The sequence below is a fragment of the Astatotilapia calliptera genome, chromosome 18, assembly GCF_964374335.1.
Source record: "Astatotilapia calliptera chromosome 18, fAstCal68.1, whole genome shotgun sequence".
Classification (NCBI taxonomy): domain Eukaryota; kingdom Metazoa; phylum Chordata; class Actinopteri; order Cichliformes; family Cichlidae; genus Astatotilapia; species Astatotilapia calliptera.
The window spans coordinates 15401038-15422296 of NC_137439.1; the positions used below are offsets into that span (position 1 = coordinate 15401038).

At 38.7% G+C, this 21259-nt stretch overlaps 1 protein-coding gene across 4 annotated transcripts in view; it reads right to left on the reverse strand.

The window, feature by feature from the left end:
* b4galt2 (UDP-Gal:betaGlcNAc beta 1,4- galactosyltransferase, polypeptide 2) overlaps nucleotides 1–21259 on the reverse strand; it is a 242927-nt gene that overhangs the window by 220910 nt on the left and 758 nt on the right. The window lies entirely within an intron of this gene.

The following is a 21259-nucleotide window of genomic DNA, read 5'->3' on the forward strand; positions in this document are numbered from 1 at the left end:
ATCAGCTCCAACAACCTTTAATACTTTTCAGCAAACTTTATGCAGTTCCAAATTAGATCTCATTGCTAAAAAAAAGCCAAATGTGTGTTGTTTTACAACACTAAATTAAATTCTTTGAATTTTCCATCTATCACGAATCTTCATTGTTTGAAGATTGATTTGATATCAGAATATAAAGACCTCAGAATTCTTGTTTCACCTGGGTGGTAACACTTTATTGTGCATTTTATAAACTGTATTTTGAAAAGCCCTGTCAGCAACAGTAACAGAAGCCATTTCCAAACGGCCTATTCATAACAGAAATTGAATTCTATGTTATGGTATCAATCAGTAGAGCCGTATACTACACCTACTAAGGGACAATAAAGCAGAACTTGCTTTTCATTAGATATACAGTATACGCAGCCAATCAGACTACTACCTTCCTTCAGCTTATGTTATATATACATATACTGACACAATGTTAGATGCTTGTGTTATACATGTCCACAATTTCAAATAACAAGGGCAGCGTAGGCACAAATACACTAGAATGTTCAGTTTCACACAGGATCTCTTTTTGTTTTCGACCTGTATGATTTGGGGAGCCAGGATTGAGATTCTGTTTTCTTCTGGGTTGTGCAGCATTTATCAAAGATCAATGTAAATATTGTACACATGAGTGCTTTTTCTCTTATGCGGGGTACAAAATAAAGTTCATGGATGCTAAATCATTTAGACGTCAGCATATTTGCTTGCTACGTTTCTCTCAACTGACCTTTCTTTAAAGAAGTACCTGAGTAATATGATCATCTCAGGCAGATGAGCAGTAGCCCCACCTTCCATTCCAACCTTAAGTTTGTGAGGAGCAGTGAATCAGAAGAAACCTGACTCAAAGAAAGTATTCACGAAAAAGCCTGATGTAAATTAATTATCATAAGTCTGGTTTTACTTGGCCTATCCACACAGTTTAAAATGGGTAAATAATTTGAAGCTGACATTTTAGCGCTGGCACTTCCGTGGACACATATGGAAGTAGAAGCATACAAGCATGTATATGCATATGTGAAACTCAGTGGTGGGTAGTCATTTAAAAACAAAAACTATACTATAAACTATATATATAGTTTTCATTTATGAATTATATGCTCAGCTGTTACTCTTTTCACATGCAGCACTGAAATTTACATCTCAATAATACTGTAGAGCTTAGCTATTGCACTTTTGAGCCTGCCATTGCAAGAGACCTATTCATGTACACATTTATAGCCCAGTGCAATGCCTACAATAGAATAGAATAGAATAGCCCTTTAGTGTCATTGTACATGTACAACGAAATTATGAGTGGAACATGAATGTAAGATTAACTAGAGAAATAGAGTAAATATACATGAATCAGGGATTGTAGTAGTCAAGCCATTAAGTTGTAATATATCAGACACCTGTCTATTGTAGTAAAGAGAGAGATGAGTGTGAAAGCAAAACTGTTGATTAACTGGTCAATCTAAGTTCCTCGCTCATCTATGGGCTTCAGCTCTGGGAAGTGACCAAAAAAAATGAGACTGCAGACAGAAACAGTGGGTGTCGAAAGATAGGGCGAGGAGCTAGGAGGGGTTCAGAGTAGTGTCGTTATTCCTTCACATCGAAAGGACCCAATTGGCATGGGCATCTGACTAGGATGCGTTCTAGGTGAGGTGTTTCAGGCATATCCAACTAGGAGGAGATGCTGGCACAAACCAACTTGCTGGGGAAAGCGTGTCTCTGAGGGAGGTGTGGGCAGGTCTGCTTAGACTATCGCCCAGCGACACGGATGAGCAGAAGAAAATGTATGGATGGGTACGAGACGAGGTTAAAACCTTCTGTGTGGCTACACTAACGTTGGCAGCCTTTAAAGAAATTTCAAGATACTAGACTTCTTTAATTTTCCGGTTCTGTCACATTAACGTAATGGATTCCTCTTTCAAATGTTGCACACTCACTACACACACATATCAAAAAGCACATTTAGATGAAGTGCCAACTAAAGCTAGCAGAATGTCGACAACATCTGTATCTTAAAATTTTAATTGGCTGCCAGACGGGTGGCAAGACTGGTAATTTGTGAGGGTACATAATTCATCAAGTAGAGGCCAAGCATATGCTGGAAGGAGAGATGGTCTCTGACTGAACAGGGGGCTTTTAATGCGAAGAGATCACTCGAAACAAAACATCACATCACTGTCGCACAGTTTCAGATGAATGTCTTTATCCGAACATTGAGAGCCACAACAAACCACCAATTCAAAATTTGGAGGAAAGAGCTGCTTTTTATTCTCCGCCGTTAACCACTGGTCACCTCCGATGGGAAATTTGTGGTTTGAATTTAGACTCAGTTACACCATATTCAGAAACGAAGGTTCAAAAGTAAGTGTATAGGGAATCTAAAATGTGATGATTTTCCAAACTTAGTCCCATCAGTCCAGAGCAGGGTTTAGATTTGATAAATGTCAGTTTGAGTGGTTTGAGTGTAAATGAGAGGATATCTAAATTCTTCCTTTGACTCACACGATAGTTTGTCTGTTCCTTTTAGCAGATTGTCTTCACTGTGCCATGCCGCTTCATATCTCTTTCAAACTAAGCATCCCGACAGTTATTCCAGAATGCAGTCATGCATTTTACCCGAGTGCTCTCACAGCACGAGGCCATGTGTGCAAGAGTGAGCAGTTAACACGACTTATTTTCTAACTACGTTTTGCACGTCAGTGTCAGGTGTAAGTGTAGGTTACCAAAAGTTAACAAAACTTCAAATTTTCTGTGACATGTTAACAAATGAGCATCAAAATCCATTGTTTAAAATATTTATGAAATAAAACTAAAGAGTCAATGTTGATAAAAGAAGATAAAAAAAGCATAGCACAACACCCCATCATAAAAAAGGACTATTTAAACACACCACTGTGATTCGTTTTTTTACTAGTACAACCCGATTGTGGTGATTTTATATAATTTACCACAACATGATGTTTGTATAATCATAATAAAAACCCCTGGGTGTTCTCTTCTTCATACACATGCAACCGCTGTTGTCACTGCAACAACTTCTACCTGTTCTCTCAGTCTTCCTCACACCTCTAATTGCTTCAAGCTGTGTTCCTACCAGATGTGTTTCAGAGGTGCAGCAGTAACACACAATCCAACATGGAATTGCCTTCACTGTTAGATAACGTGGAAAAAAAAAACGATTTTAATTTGTTTTCAACGCTGAGCTACAGCGACAGTCATACTTGAGGGTACCTCAGGATGGAAATAAGTTCAAATTGCTAAAACATATGGAAGTTTCAAGAAGCATAGAAGGATGGCCAGTGAAACAGGGTAAGTAAAAGCTGTCCACCAGGGGCAGATAAAGTACTGAGCTACCCATTATTTCTTGATGTTTTGCTTTCAAGGAGAGAGACTTGCAATTTTTTGTAGTGCAAAAGTGGTAACTCTTCAGGCTTTCAAAAGGTCCTTCAAAACTGAAAACAAAATATAATAATAAATTGTTCTTCTCCACATCCTGTACTTCTGTCCATTTGCCATAACTGAGCTGAACATATCAAGTAAATTAAGAATATGAGATCGTATTGTATACACTCGTGGATCTTCCCGTCAGTGCAATCACCATTGATCATTTCTAACAGGGTTTAATGCAACAGAGAGCTTTTTCACCACTACACACATCCATAAAGACATTTACAGTTTGTACTAGAAAACCTATTGATATAATGCATGACCCACCTCCTCACCCCATCATAAATACTTTACTTTTAAACCTAGAACCAGTTCTTTACCCTAAAACAAAAACAAAGTACTGTACAGCCCAAAAGATCCTCACTCCCAATATTTAAAGGTTCACACTGGTTCTTACAAAGACAGACATACAAGCGGATACACACACGTCCAGGATCATGAGTCTCCAGCTCTTTAGCAGATGTTCTCAGACTGCACTGAGAACATCTGCTAAAGCCTCAGGCTGTATGCCTTGTTTAGTTTATTTTATATACTCATCTTAACCAACTGATGAGGCAGACAACAGATAGAGAACTGACATTTTTGTCACATGCAAAGATTTTCTTTGTCATCAAAGTGGCTATAATAATTATTTTTGTTATAATAAAACATCACTACTTATTTAGAATTCTGTATTTTCTGTAGTCATAATAGGCAAATGAAGCAGTCGCAAATCAGACACTTTCCAAATACTTCATGGTGGATAAAAATTTCATGATAACTTTCTGCATTCACATTTTCATCAATTTTGACAAGATCTCCAACACCACTGTCTGAAGGGCCCAAAGCCCAAACTCATGACCGAGCCTCCACCATGCTTTATAGATGGCTGTAGACGCTCGCTCTTGTACCTCTCTCCTGACGTCCTCTGTATATATTGATGATGATTTCAAGCAAAAATAACCCATCTGGTTTCATTATTCCATTTGATCTGTTGACTCTGATTTTCAGTCCAGTTTTTATGTAATTTAGCATTGCTTGGCCCTTACTCCTGGTTTCCCTTCCTTACGAATGACTTCCTGACAGCCACCGTTCAACTGAGACCATTTCTGATGAGGCTTTAGTGAACAGTAGATGGACCAACTTTCACTCTTCACTGTTCATCGACTGCAGATAGTTTGTTGGGACACACAATGCTAAGATGTACCAATAATTACTTTTGGTATTTTCTGCCATTTTTAAAGAAATAGGAGAAAAATTGTAACAGGCTGCTAGTAACAAAGTGCCTAAAGATACTAATTAAAATGGGCTGTTTGGTAAGATGTATGTTATGTGTAGACACAACACTGATTCATCCCTAGAGTTAGGTGCCTTTTATATGCATGAATAATTCAAAAGGTCAGTGTGAAGTGGCTTCAAATTTGAAAAAAACAAAACAAACTACAACAAAAACAAAACATTTTAAACATGATAAAAAAGTCTGGCTCCTGCAATACAAATATAAAGATGAGGGGTGTCATGGAGAGTTTTGCACAGTACTGTAAACCATCTGAAACCCAAAATATAACTGAAGAGAAACAGTTCTTCCACATCCTGTACTTCTGTCCATTTGCCGTAATTGAGCTGAATATATCAAATAAATTAAGGATATGAGATCGTATTGTATACACGCCTTGATCTTCCCGTCAGTGCAACCACCATTGATCATTTCTAACAGGGTTTAATGCAAAAAAGAATAAGACTTTCTTTTCCCAGCAGTGAGCTTTTTCACCACTACACACATCCATAAAGACATTTACAGTTTCTACTAGAAAACCAATTGATATAATGCATGACCCACCTTCTCACCCCATCATAAATACTTTACTTTTAAACCTAAAACTAAGTATTAACCTTAAAATACACACTCCCAATATTTGCAGTTCACACTGGTCCTCACAAAGACATACACACGCAGACATATAAGTACATACACACTCGCTCCCAGCATCATGAGTCTCCAGCTCTTTAGCAGATGTTCTCAGCGCAGCCCTCAGGCTGTATGCCTTGTTTAGTTTAGTTTATATACTCATCTTAACCAACTGATGAGGCAGACAACAGATAGAGGACTCTCACTGTTGCCTCATAAAAACATTTTCTTTGTTATTAAAGAGGTTTTTGTTATTTTTTTAATTATCTGTTCAATTCAGTCTTATTTATATAGCGCCAAGTCATAGCAACAATCCAAACTGGGAGCTGGTTGGACAGAAGAGGGGCCTGGAAGCTGACGGCTCTGCCTCCCATCCTACTTTTAAACAATCTACGAATCACTAATAATCCTGTAGTTTGAGAGATAAGTGCTCTATTGCAGTGATACAGTACTCTGAGGGCTTTAGCATAAGATGGGGACTTATTATTCAAGGTCTTGTATTTGATGAGAAGGATTTTAAATTTGATTCTGGATTTAACGCGGAGCCAATGAAGAGAAGCCAATATAGAAGACATATGCTCTCTTTCTCTAGTCCCTGCCTGTAATCTTGCACTAGAATTTTAGATCAACTATAAACTTTTCAGGACGTTTTTAGGACATCCTGATATTAACAAATTACAATAGTCCAGCCTAGAAGTAAGAAATGCATGAACGAGTTTTTCTGCAGAACAGGACGCTTCTAATTTTAGAGATACTGTGCAAATGGAAAAAAGCAGTCCTACATATTTGTTTAATATGCATATTGAAAGACTGGTCCAAAACAACTGCAAGATTCCTCACTGTGTTACTGGAGGCCTAGGTAATGCCATCTAGAGCGAGCATCTGGTTACATAACACATTTCTAAGATTTTGAGGGCCGAGTACAATAACCTCCGTTTCATCTGAATTTAGAAGGAGAAAATTAGAGGTCATGTCTGTGAGACAGCCCTACACTTTAAATAACTGATGTGTGTTATCTGGACAGATAAAGTTTGGTATCATCTGCATAGCAGTGAAATTGTATGCTATGTCTTCTAATGACACTGGCTAAGGGAGGCATGTACAATATCCACAGAAGTGGTACTAACACAGAACCCTGTGGAACTCCATAACTATCCTTAGTGTGTAAAGAGGACTCTCCATTTACATGAACAAAGAACATTGGAGATTGGCCTTTAATTAGCTAACACAGCTGGGGCAAGTGATGGCTTATTAAGTAACGATTTAACTACTTTCAGCTTGAAGGCCTCATCGGTACATGGCTGATTTTAAAAATTTATTTGTGAAGATATTCATAAAGTCATGAATCAAATGAAAACCAAGCCAGGAAAAAGCAACTTCCTGCTTAGAACCAGGAGATTTGGGCGTTGTTTTTCACAGACACCAATACAGTATATCAGGTTACTTGGTACTCATAGGACAAGGCTAGGTTTTTGCACTGTTTTTAGACCGAAGTTGTAAACTTAGTTAACTGATCTCGAATCTTAACATCCGGCATTTCCTCTAATAACAACTTTAAAGTCATCGTTTTCCAGGCCATAACTTCACTGTTCTGGTTTTCCCCACTGCACCCACACTTCTCACATTTTCAACTGCAGAAGCCTGCTTTTTTAAGTGTTTTTAATAAAACCACTGTGGACTACCTGCTTATCACAAAAGCTGGCAAACTGGCAAACATTATTAACTAATGCCCAAGGTGTTTTACTGAGCTAGGCAGAGCACAAAAAGAGCTAGAGCTCATTCATCAGATTACCTGAAAATGCTCCAGAAAGTGGGTGAATAAGAAACCATTTACTAACAAATTCACCATGTCATCCAAAATATGTAATTATTGACCTCACAGTTTGCTTCTGCTGCCCCCAAGTGGTCATAAAAACGCGGGGCTGTTATATTTCTTCATATATTGACTACGACTCAAAACAAAGATGCTCAAAGGTAAATAAGCGTAAGTTTAAGTGTGACGTTTGAGTGTGAAGGCAGGATGAAGGCTGGATGAAGATCACAGTCTGAGCATCTCTCTCTCTTTTCCTCTTCCACCCTCCATCGCTTCTGCCTCTTGAGCCTCCAGCCTCTTGAGTTTTAACCTACAAGTCAGCCCTCTCAGTCTTATCAAAAATTAATTAGCCATGCTGCACTTGATAGTATAGAGCCTCAGAGGTCTCTCGTGGCACCAACACATCTTGCTGTAGGCAAGTTCATCTCCCACAAACTAACCAGCACACACTGAGACAGACAGAAGTTATCTATGGCTTGGCACAAGCAGCCTGTAGAGTGTGAGTCTCATGTATTAGGAAAAGAAGCTAAATCTTTCATTCACACCACACAAAAAGAGGTCACTTAGAGGTGCATATCTGACGAAATTACAGATTTGGAATCCAGTCAGAGGTATTGCACCACATCTAAAGTCAACCAAAAAGGCTTTTTCAAACCTATAAATCAATTTTCAAAGAAAACCACAGAGTATCTGTGTCTTTGCTGAAAATTTGATCCCCATGATGAAATCTGAAACCAGTGAATGATATAATAAAAACGGAGAGAGAGGGGGGAAGGGGAGATGGTGGAAATAGAGCGACAGAGAACACACTGTCATTGTGAAGGATCTAGGTCACGTCCCTAAGAAGCAGGGTATGATGGCAACAATACAACATACTGCACAGGAGTTAAGAAAATAGCTTGCCGCAATATTTTAACATAGTCTGAAATACGCGCACAACAATAACCCCCAAAAAACTGAACTTAAGGTAAAATATTTCAGAGATCTAAAGACCTGACTTCCACTTTCTTCCTTTATCATTAAGGGAAGTCAAAGAAAAACAACTTAAGTCTCACTGATTGAGTTTACATGTACAAATGTATCCTGTTTCCAGTGGTACAGCCATTTCTCTTTGATGGCATTATATTATTTGGAATACTCACAAAGTGTAGGATCTCCTACAAACACCTTGTCCATATTTATGATCTATGGATGTATGGCTATTTTATAAATTGATTCATGTAGTTAGTACTTAAACATTCTTGACTTCAAGAAACACAAAACCCCATAATCCCCTGTAACACTAACATGTTTTACATTCTTTTTTGTAAGGATTAACACACAAATCGTAATAGTCTGTAAGCTTTAGAGATCCTGTCAGGAATATTTTAATTTATTTATTATTTCACTTATTCTGAGCCTGGCGAGCTGTTTCCACCTTTGTGCTAACCAACCTTTTAAAATAAAGTCATACTTTATGTTTTCCAGATGTGGTAAATTTCTTTGTTGCAGCAGTTTAAAAAAAAAAAAAACACTGGCTGTACACCTGCATATTTAAAATGCAAATACTGTATTAAGATTATGGCAGACTAATGTGCTCATAAAAATACATACTCAGATATAAGATTGTGAGAATAATAGAATTTCAAAGTCAATACCAATACCCAGAGAAGTACCTGAAACCTGATTTTAAATATCATAATAAAAATGAACAAAAAATCTGATCTTTTTAAAATAAAGATAGGAAAATACCAAAATAACATTAAGAGCAACACCAATGTTACATTGTGTGATGATCACACAGTAACTATAAAGTATATGTGACATATTTTAAGATGCTGTTCGAAAGTGCAAAAAAACAAAAAAAAAAACCAAAAGAAGAGAAGAGAAGAGAAGAGAAGAGAAGAGGGTTTTGGGGGATTTTTGTTTTAATTTTTTAAATTTTGTATTTCAATGCTGGTTGTTAAGGTAGGCTGCTGCTGTTTCTAGTTCTAGTAGCTGACAGAACCATAATCCAGCCTCAATCTGGGACCTTATGAGAAACTTTCTTCAAAACAAATAATTGTATCCTTCTGTTAAATGAGACTAACCCCCACATTGTTGTTTTATCATTAACATTAGCCACTATCTTAATAACAACATGGTATCAAAACATTATGCTGCGTCTTAAGGATTAGTATCAAGTTTGAAATTCTATTATGGTGACAACCCGACTGCAGACATGAGACAACTAAAACGAGGAGTGGTACCGTTCAACTTCTCACTTCAGTTCAGCCTTTTTGTGTATGGTTCTTGCTTATGTAATTCTGTCCATTTCAAACCCTCTCAAGCTGATTTTTGAGCATCGTTAGTGAAAAAACCGACATGTGCACACGTTAAAGGTCACTTTCAGTTTTATCAAAGGATCAAGTAGCCAGTCAAACCCAGTTTGTCTGAGAGCACGTAAGCTCAGTGACTGAGCTTCAACCTCACTGTCACGATGGGAAAGGACAAAGCATCATGGGTGAATCAGCCACTCCACGTCAACACAGCAATGACCTTTCGGTGTTCATCAGCAAAGTTCATTCAGTTTAAGTTCACAGAGTTCATCTCACATACTGCGTCCCTCATGAGTGACATAACAAAAAGAAAACAATCTAAAGGTAGGCGAATCTAAAGTGAATCATAAGTGGAAAAATACATCCACAATCAGCGCGTCATTAACTTCTTCATCAACATAGTAACATTACTCCTGAAAAAAACACAAACAAATGACCAAAATAATGATAATAATACACTTTTCTTATACTTTTTGTTAATTTTCTAAAAAAACAAGAGGTGAAATTACAATGTTATTACACATCAGGCATCATCTTTTCTATTCTCAGGAAGCCTGTTATTTGACATGTAGCAGATTAAATAGTCAAAGATGTAACTACAGGAAAATCATAATCATCAATTCACAAGTATACTGCTAACCCTGAAGTAAAGTGCTGCAACTACTCAGCCGTTAATTAAATCAAGTCATTCACAAAATGAAAACACTGTGTCTGTATGTTTATGATCTTTTCATTGAAACTGTGTTTTTAATAGAAAATAAAAGGTAAAGAGAATATTTCTCTGCCTGCAGCAGAACAATGTCACATGAGAACTCTACAGTTGACCCACCTTATGGTTGTGATAACTCCAGGCTCAAATGTGACTTACATTATTAATGCACAAGCTGTCATACAATCACGAAGTTCTCCTGCCTGAAGGTAGGACTGACAATAGTGTCTAGCCTGAGCTAGGTTTATAAAGACAGTTCTTCATGACTTATACAGTGTTGTGTGTCACTTTGACAGATGTTTATTGTTGCAAATATGTAGGGCTCTATTTTTACCTGCGATTACGAAACACACTACGAAATGCGAGGAGTGAAGTTTTAGAGCTTCGAGAGAGTGACCGAGATTAAGGGTCGGCAATCTACTGGGTGTTTTTCTATCCAGGTATACTTTCACTACATTGTGTTTGGGATCTGATGGTACTTTGCTGTCTTTGTAATTCCAATAATTTCGACATGTCCCTAACACCACAGGCTGAAATACAGCCTTAAATCAAACAGAGGCTCCACCATGTTTTACTGTAGATCCTCACAGTTGTCGCTCTCTCCATATATATTGATAATGATTGGACCAAATATTTCTAATTTTTAAATTTATCACTCAATCAGACATGTTGCCTTGATTTTCAATTCAGTTCTTGCGTAATTTGGCATAACTCAGCCTATTGTCCCCATTTCCCTTCCTTAACAATGGCTTCTTGACAGCCACCCTTCCACTGATGAGACTTCAGTGAGCAGTAGTTGGATCAACTGAAGGGTCAGATGCATCTCTCAGGTCCTGCATCAGGTCTTTGTTGGATTCTTTTTTTCCATTTCTTACAGACAAGACTTTCAAAAACTGTTCACCTGCTGTACATAATAGATAGCCTTTTAGTCTCAGCACTTCTTCTTTTGTCTTCCACTTGTCTAGTTTCCTCAGATTTTTTAACGACACACTGCACACAAAGCTAAAATATGCCGCGCGTTTGGCTAATACATCGTTGGGTATCATCTTGTTGGTCTAAAAACCCTTTTGCATTCCTGTCAGACTGTATCATCTTCCTCGACTCAAGAATAGTGTAAAATACAGTGTATGTGTGTAATGTATATAATGTATGTATATAATGTAAAAATGGTTCTTTGCTAAGTTTTCTGTTGTGTATAGACACAACACTTAAAAAACCTTGATAGACCTTCAGAAAGGAACAAAAAACAAAACAAAACAAGAAAGCTTGCTCCTTGGTAGCAAAATATAAAGAAATGAGGAGTGTCTCAAGACTTCTGAACTATATCAGCTGTCTCATTATCTACCCTCTAGTATCAACTATCTCTAAAACTTTACCAGTCTTTCTTTAGCCACTCGCACTATACAAAGCAATAACAATCCCCTCCAGACCAACATCTTTTTATTACCTATGTAATAAAAATATAAAAAGAAAAAATATTTAGTTTGTGAAAGTTGTGAAGCACACCTATAACTGTAAACAACATCAGCTTTTAATCTTGTGTTATGGCTTTTTTTTTAATAACCTCCCCTGTGCCTAGTCTACAGACTGAGTGAAATCCAGTGGGAGGCTGCAGTAGGCCACTCAACTCCAAAATAAACACAGAAGGCACAAAAGTATTGGCCTTATCTTTGGCATACAGTATCCAGCTCTCCATAATACAACTACACTAGTGGCTGTGTAAGGCTGCAGAAGCTGTCACGCTGTGAGCTAAATGACAACATCAGCTTGCTAATGTGCTCACAGTGGCGATCTTAATAGGTTAAATAAAAGTTCACCATGTTCACCATCTTAATTTAGCAGGTTTTCACACAGCTGAAGCTGAGAGGAAAGCCAGAAATTTACAGCTAAATTTACAATCAATATGAAACACTAAGAGGTGCTGAATAAAAAATAAATAATTGGGATAGTGACAATAAATGCAAATCATCCTAAGAAGATGACTGCACTGTCTTTACCTAATTTAATCGCAATCCACTTAAGAAAATAGGAGGATATTTCCATGCTGATGTTTCACTCTCGCCCGTGCACTATTGAGTTTTTCCTCAGTTGTTTGGGCCACGCATTATGTTTTATGGTAAGTGGTAGGCATTACCTTAATCTCACCTGCCACCCAACATCAACCAGGGAGGTACCAAGAGCAAGGCCACATCTTTGGCTAAACGTTAAGCATCCATTAATTAAATTTAATCCTAAGGCTGTGCACTTCTCAAATCCTTGCCTCATATATTATTTATTTTTTTCTAATGGTGGAACAAAAATTACATTTAGCCTGGTGGCAAAGGTTAAAGTGGTTAGCACTGTCGCCTCACAGGAATAGCGATAGTAGAGTTCACCAGCAACGGGAGAACCGCAAAATAAACTTTAAAGACAAAAAAATAGAGTATGGAAAACACAGACAGTGATTGCAGTGGGTACTTTTCATTGTTTTTGACACTCAGTTTTACTTCTGCACTTTGTACGTTCTAACTTTGCTTTTCTCAGCTGGTGGCTGACAGATCAACAACAACACGAGTAAGAGTGGCCCAAAGACCGGCTGTACCACATACACTGCCTCCATCTGACAACAGAGCTCCCTGCAGGCAGACAGGCTGTCCCTGGAGGACCTGTCCAGGTGTATCCTGGCTTTTCTCCTAGGAGAGATGTAATAAAGTCCATAAATGGAGGGATGGATATCTACCCTGCTAAGTTTCACCTCAATAAATAAATAAATAAAGCTATTGACAGAACCTCTAAGTAAAGTGATGCTAAAGCATCCTTGCTGCCTAATGTAGAATTAGCAATTTGAGATTATGGAATAGAGAACGATGGATCAGTATCAGCTATTTTAATATTGTGACAATGAGATTTTTAGTTTTACTTGGAGCGGAAAATAAATTGCGGCTACAACAAAAACAAAACAGAACAAACAGATCCGGTAAATATATATTAAAAAAAAGAGAGAACAAGATGAAAGAAGCTGAGTGGGACGAGGTCGAACAGAGGGGAATAAAAGCCGACCAAATCAGAACAAAACTCTAGTGTTCTCTTGTCTAAAACTTCCTCTTCTCAGCTCTGCCCATGCGGATATTAAATTGCCTCTCAGCTGTCTCTGATCTCAAGGAGGCTGAACTGTTTAAAAGTCTGATATCACATTGCCTCTCTGCTCCTCTTCCTGCTGTCTCCCATCGAAGAACAAGCGCGCCGCTTTGTTTTAAAGGTCCACTCCTGCTCATATATTCGTAAATTTGTTTTTCCAGATGAAATTGACAAGCAACAGAGGAATCAATGAGATATCACAGTGGGAAAAAGTATTTGATGCTGCTTTTCACTGTTTCTCAGCAGGCAGGGCTGCACCCGCATTATGCAAATACAACAAAGCCCCGTCTGTAGTTACAATGCATGGACAACATTGGAAACATCATCATCTCCCTCTCTTTCTCTCCCTCTCTCTCCCTCTCCATCATCTTTCTCTGTCTTCTTCCCCCCCTCACTGTCTGATCCAGCTGCTCATTTGGCAACAGAGCAAAGAAATAAATGAAGTGCTTCAGCGGAAGGAAAGCTTCACTGTGAGAGGGATTGTGGGCAGAAGGAGTGAGATGAGGATTTGGTGAGGGGGGTTTAAAGACAGTTTACTTAAATGAGTGTCTTTTTGGCTTAAAACATCAGTGGGACTTTTGGCTTAAGGCCACCACTTTCCAATCAACCTGTGTCCTTGGGTGTTTGGATTTTGTAAACAATTTGAAAAGCGGTGTTTATTCTTTTTAAGTGCAAAAGAAAACAACATGTACAAACAACAGAGTCTGTAGTCACACTGAACAGAAGGAAAGGATAAACCTAAGAAACTAAGTGAAAGGAGATCTGTTGTTAGTTACTGCATAACACAGTCGTTCTTCAAACACTATAGGGTATCGTTACAGACAGTCGGTGGCCACTTTGTAAGAAACACCTGCTCATCAGCTTGTTCATGTAAATCTCTAATCAGCCGATCACATGGCAGCAACTCAATGCATTAGGTATGTAGACATTGTGAAGACGACTTGCTTAAGTTCAAACTGAGTATCAGAATGGGAAACAAAGGTGATTTAAGTGATTTTGAACGCGGCATAGTTGTAAGTGCCAGATGGGCTGGTCTGAGCTGGTCTGATCTACTGGGATTGTCCCACAGAGCCATATCCAGAGTTTACAGAGAATAATCCGGAAAAGAGAAAATATCCAGATAACAGCAGGTCTCTGGGTGAAAATGCCGGGTTGACACTGAATGGACAGACTCCTTTGAGCTGACGGAAAGGCAACAGTAACATAAATAACCATATTTTATGACCAAGGTATGGAGAGCAAGTAAAAATGCCCATTGGGGTCTACATTGGGCATTTGTGAGTAAGCTGTTGGGCTGTGTGGGCGGGGGAGATAGAGCAGGTCCTCTACCAATTGGAAGGTTGGCAGTTTTATCCCTAGCTGTTCCAGTCTGCATGCCAAAGTATCCCTGGGCAAGATACTGAACCCTGAGTTGCTCTTAATGTGTTCACTGGAGTTTCAATGGTAGACAGAAAGCACGATACTGCTTGTGTGAGTGGGTGAATGACACATGTTGTATAAAGTACTTTGAGTGTTCATGTAGAGTATAAAAGTTCTATATAAGAATCTTTCCTTTTACCCTTTTACCTACATGGAGTTCCTTTGGGCAAACCCAATATGGACTTGCCCATATAGGCTACCCCAGTGTCCAGAGCAGTTTTGTCTTTCTGGGCCCCCAAGAGAGGATTCTGTGGGCTGCTCGCTGTGGGCCACATGGCATGTGTGCTGGGGAAAAGCATCTTTGAACACACAACACATTGTACCTTGAAGCAGATTGGCTACAGCAGAAAAGACCACACCATGCCAGTCCTGCCAGTTAACAACAGGAAACTGAGACTGTAATTCCCACTGGCTCATCAAAATTGAACAACAGAAGAGTGAAAATGTTGCCAGGTTGAGTCTCAATCTCTGCTGCAACATTTGGATGGCGACAACATGAAAGCACAGGTCAAGCCTTCCTTGCATCAACAAATCGGGATGATTGTGGTGGCACAGTGGTGAGGGGGGATTTTCTTGCTACACTTTGAGCTTTTGGGTAATGACTGGTTTGGAGTCCCATAACTAGTGACCATAAGTGGAAGAATATCAGGAGAACAGCTAAAAAAAGACATGGAATCATAACATTTGCTCTTTTGGCTCTGTTTGACTTTTTTCTACTTTTAGTCTGCTGTTCTTTGTAAGTATTTAGTTTCTTTTTTCTAAAATGGCTCACCTGTCTCCATGTCAGTCATTACTATATCCGACACATATACAGCACACTATTTCAAACACACAAACAACCAGCAACGCAGAAAGTTATACAGGAAAGAGAAGAGACAATCTAGCATCTCTGCAAAATTACAATTAAATTAAGTTCTATTTTAAAATCAAGGCAGCAGAAGGAAGAAGCACCATTGTCTTCTTCTTTTTTTTCTCGTTTTGAAATGATGCATGCTCCCCATACATGCATTCATTACGGAGATCTGAGGTAAGAGGCCAACTCTCCAGTCATACTTGTCTGTGTAACAAGAAACTATACCCAAGCAAATGAAATTAAACACAAATCTGATAACAATTTTAAAATCAATACAATAATGGGAAGCCAAACTGAACTAAAAGCACTCTCACCATAGTTAATCTCCAGAGACCATAATCCATCAGGACAACCAGACACCTAGTCCTCAAAAATAAAACTTTTATATGTCATACAGTCAAATGCAAAGTGCAAGTACAAAACTGAACAGTGCAGTCTTACACAATTTCAACTTTTTCTCTTATCATCTTTACAACACCAAAACAACAGACTATTCAACCAGAGTGCATGCATCATATAGTATGCTTTCTGTCATGCATGGCATCTGAACTTCTTTAGGTTTTTTGAAGATCACCTCTCATCCGAGAAGCTTCTTTACTTCTAAAACCAAAAAGTAAAGAGTCAAAGAGTCCAGAACTATGTCTCCATAGTTGGACAGTTCCACACATACACCTTTATTATCTTTGCACGGACAAAACTCCAAGAAAACCCCTAGCAAACCAAAATGTATCACTAAAAACAACGTAAGAACATTCACTTTGCATATTAGCCAGATGAGGAACAAAAGTAAGTACAGGAAGACGGAATTTTAGAATACTCTGCAGAATAGAAAAGGTATTGCAAACATATGGATTTATCTGGGATATACTTTAGGGAAAACTGTACGCAGCAGGCTAGTTGCTGCGCCTACTAGTTGGGTCGGATTTGAGATTATATTCTCACTGTAAAAGAACCGCTTTATTGGGAACAGGACCAAGACCACCTCTTCCAAAGGGTCTCGATGCAGTTGTTTTGGTCCACACCCAAATCTGATTAGCATGTTCATATCTGTCCAAATAAATCACATCAAGGGTAAAAACAAACAGGAGTTTGATTTAAATGGAATCAACAGCGCGGGTAGTGCATCTCAGCACAGTGAAACTGGTTGTGATAGAAGAGAAAGAGACAGTTTTAGCCGGAAATAATACTTCGGAAGATCATTTAGAAAAATACTTGAATAAATATTCAAAATCATCAAAAATATAAATATATATTTGAGAGTTATTTGGGTTTTGTTTAATCTGCACAAACGTTTCTTTTCTAATCTCTAATTGCAGTATTATTTTTTGTTCCAGAGCATTTTTGTAAGGTTGCCGAGCAACCAGCCAAGCACCTCCCTAAAAGGTCAAAGTGTTCACTGAAACAGCAGCACTGTCCACCCATGGTTAAGCGGAGCAATTTGTGCCGTATATTAAATGACAAGAAATGCAAGAAACTCTGCAAAAAAAAAATATGGTCAGCGATCATATCTGAGACTGAGGACACTGTGATTTAATGATATTAACACCCTCTCAGTCCACAGGGACACTTGTGCAAACAGTGCTGTCCTCACAGGCTGAATATAACAGAAGATAATACTTAATAATAAATTAAAGATGATAACTTAACCTTTACTTTACTCCCTAAAGAAAAAATGATAAAAAAAATAGACCACAAACGACACCACACACACACACACTCTGAATTCCCCCCTTCGGCAACTCAGGAATGGCCTGATTAGTTCCCATGACAACAAATCCCAACATGAAAGGGCGATCAGAAAAATGAATCAGTAGCAGTCGCTGTTAAGGTCGCCAGAATCGGAAAGGTGAAGATAACGAGTGAACCAGAGGTTACCAATGTGAAACAAGCTGCCCGCTCTTCACTGCTTCATTCTGTAGAGTTTCTGTAAGGGACAGTAAGGATTAAGTTTATCTGTGGCAGCGTAACCTGCTTATTGTCCATTCCTGGAAACAGACGCAAATTCCTTTACGCAGGACGGGACATTAAAAAATAAAAAAAAAATAGAAAAACTTGGAGTGTTTACGCAAGGCTGATCCAAACACTGTAACAGTGATGCAACGTGCCGCAGCCAGCGAGGCTAACAAGAGGCTCTTGACTGAAAAGAAAAATGCCTTTTATATATAAAATATACATAAGAAATCAAGCAAGAGTCTGAAAGTAAATGTTACTCTGGACTCAGGAAACAGATACACAAGAAAATCCGATCACCTGTCGACACCATGTCACCTGTTTAGGTTGAACAGATTCGGACGAAATCTGGGACCTGGCAATTTAAACAATCGCAAATGTATCTTTTTAATCTTCCCGTTAATAGTTTTTACACCTGTAAAAAAAACTCTAAAGAGGTAGTAAAACCATAAAAAAGGTTTTAGAAAGTATAAACTATCAAGCAAATGCTAGGACTTAATTCCATTTTGCCTATTCAGCTGACTTATTCAGCCACTAATGATGAATAACTGGTGCTGACAAAAGTGGGGATGTCTGAGCATCACACACTTCATTTCCTGCGCTGAGGTGAATTTTATGCATCAATTTGCAACTTTTTCTGCATCAGTTTATCAAAGAAAAGTCTATTTACATAAAAAGGAAAACACAAAAATCAAGCAGCAGGTAACAGCTCACCATACAGTGGAATGATGCTCTCAGGCAGGGATGCTTGCAAATAATTGTTATTGCTTATTTTCTTACTTAATATAGTTTCTGCTGATTCAACACACATACAAGTACGATTTAGTCCTCCCCCCTCTTTTGTGTGTGCCTGGATAAAGAAATCAAAAGGGTTGATTTTTCTAGATATTAGGATATTTGTTTGTCAGCTGTTTGAGAAAGTAATCTACTTATTACTATGTGTACATTACCTATGTTTGTGACAAATAAATTAATTCACTTTAACTTATCAACCTGGTAAAACAGTGGCTCAAAATGTTCTTGTTTTTTAGGCGTTTCAAGAAAAAAAAACAACCTCATGTTGAACCTGATCGCTTTGTTCTTTCTGACGCACCATTGGACAGGAAATGCTATCCCATTGCTGATTAAGGTAGGGGTGTGTGTGTGTGTGTGTGTGTGTGTGTGTGTGTGTGTGTGTGTGTGTGTGTGTGTGTGTGTGCAGTAGAGATGCCTGCTACCAAAAAAATAACCAGTTGTATGAATGCATACTTCATATTCATATTGTAGTAGTAAAAAGAAGCTGACCCTCTTGATTAATCTCTGACATTTGCTAAATAACTACTCTGCTGTTTACATCTTCATATCCTGAGGGTGGAGACATAGAAAACCCTGTCCGGTGTAATTAAACGTCCCTGTGCCACAGTCCCCTCTCTGCCATCAGATAAGCCTTGAGTGAAGTCACAGGCTCACTCCGAGGGTCAAAAGATGCTTTCACAAAACAATGAGAAACTACTGCTCAAAGGGATAATTCTACTCTACAGGGAGTGCAGAATTATTAGGCAAGTTGTATTTTTGAGGAATAATTTTATTATTGAACAACAACCATGTTCTCAATGAACCCAAAAAACTCATTAATATCAAAGCTGAATGTTTTTGGAAGTAGTTTTTAGTTTGTTTTTAGTTTTAGCTATTTTAGGGGGATATCTGTGTGTGCAGGTGACTATTACTGTGCATAATTATTAGGCAACTTAACAAAAAACAAATATATACCCATTTCAATTATTTATTTTTACCAGTGACACCAATATAACATCTCCACATTCACAAATTTCTGACATTCAAAAACAAAACAAAAACAAATCAGCGACCAATATAGCCACCTTTCTTTGCAAGGACACTCAAAAGCCTGCCATCCATGGATTCTGTCAGTGTTTTGATCTGTTCACCATCAACATTGCGTGCAGCAGCAACCACAGCCTCCCAGACACTGTTCAGAGAGGTGTACTGTTTTCCCTCCTTGTAAATCTCACATTTGATGATGGACCACAGGTTCTCAATGGGGTTCAGATCAGGTGAACAAGGTGGCCATGTCATTAGTTTTTCTTCTTTTATACCCTTTCTTGCCAGCCACGCTGTGGAGTACTTGGACGCGTGTGATGGAGCATTGTCCTGCATGAAAATCATGTTTTTCTTGAAGGATGCAGACTTCTTCCTGTACCACTGCTTGAAGAAGGTGTCTTCCAGAAACTGGCAGTAGGACTGGGAGTTGAGCTCGACTCCATCCTCAACCCGAAAAGGCCCCACAAGCTCATCTTTGATGATACCAGCCCAAACCAGTACTCCACCTCCACCTTGCTGGCGTCTGAGTCGGACTGGAGCTCTCTGCCCTTTACCAATCCAGCCACGGGCCCATCCATCTGGCCCATCAAGACTCACTCTCATTTCATCAGTCCATAAAACCTTAGAAAAATCAGTCTTGAGATATTTCTTGGCCCAGTCTTGACGTTTCAGCTTGTGTGTCTTGTTCAGTGGTGGTCGTCTTTCAGCCTTTCTTACCTTGGCCATGTCTCTGAGTATTGCACACCTTGTGCTTTTGGGCACTCCAGTCATGTTGCAGCTCTGAAATATGGCCAAACTGGTGGCAAGTGGCATCTTGGCAGCTGCACGCTTGACTTTTCTCAGTTCATGGGCAGTTATGTTGCGCCTTGGTTTTTCCACACGCTTCTTGCGACCCTGTTGACTATTTTGAATGAAACGCTTGATTGTTCGATGATCACGCTTCAGAAGCTTTGCAATTTTGAGACTGCTGCATCCCTCTGCAAGATATCTCACTATTTTTGACTTTTCTGAGCCTGTCAAGTCCTTCTTTTGGCCCATTTTGCCAAAGGAAAGGATGTTGCCTAATAATTATGCACACCTGATATAGGGTGTTGATGTCATTAGACCACACCCCTTCTCATTACAGAGATGCACATCACCTAATATGCTTAATTGGTAGTAGGCTTTCGAGCCTATACAGCTTGGAGTAAGACAACATGCATGAAGAGGATGATGTGGACAAAATACTCATTTGCCTAATAATTCTGCACTCCCTGTATACAAGTGCTCCGCCAAAACAGCTTTGCGGAAACTGTCTGCATGACGTGACTTTCAAGCTTTCTTTTAAAATATAACACATAAAATATTTGTAAATTATTTACTCAGTAGACATTATGTTTATTATGTAACAGCACTTTGGGTGTGAAGAAATCATGGTTGACAAATCTAACTTCGTTCTGACATTTTAACGTGTTGTTTATCCAAGAATAAAATAGCAGATTAATTAATGAAAATAGCCCTGAGGTCAAGTACATGTGTTACTTGTACACTAAACTGAACATGATTTAAAAATAAGTACTTCTAAAGCCTAAATATACAGCACCAAAACAAGTACTAAAAAGTACAAATACTGCAGTTGTGGTACTTGTACTTCATTGGCTAGTATACGGTCTGTAACAGCAGCACTAAAGTGACACCGTGTCATACATGAGAGAGATGTCAGACTGGATTACAATCTAGGTCCAGTGCTTCTGTGTAAAACGCCTAGTTAAGCTATGAAGACACCCCCTCCTCCTCTTCCTCACTCACATTCCCCTAGTGTAACGCTGCCAGTGCAGGATATGTTATTATAACAGCACCAGCAATTCTGCGAAAAATTGCACTTTCAGAGTGGATTTTTAGAGCTCCGGAGCCCATCCAACTAAACAGGAATGCTGTATGCTGAGAT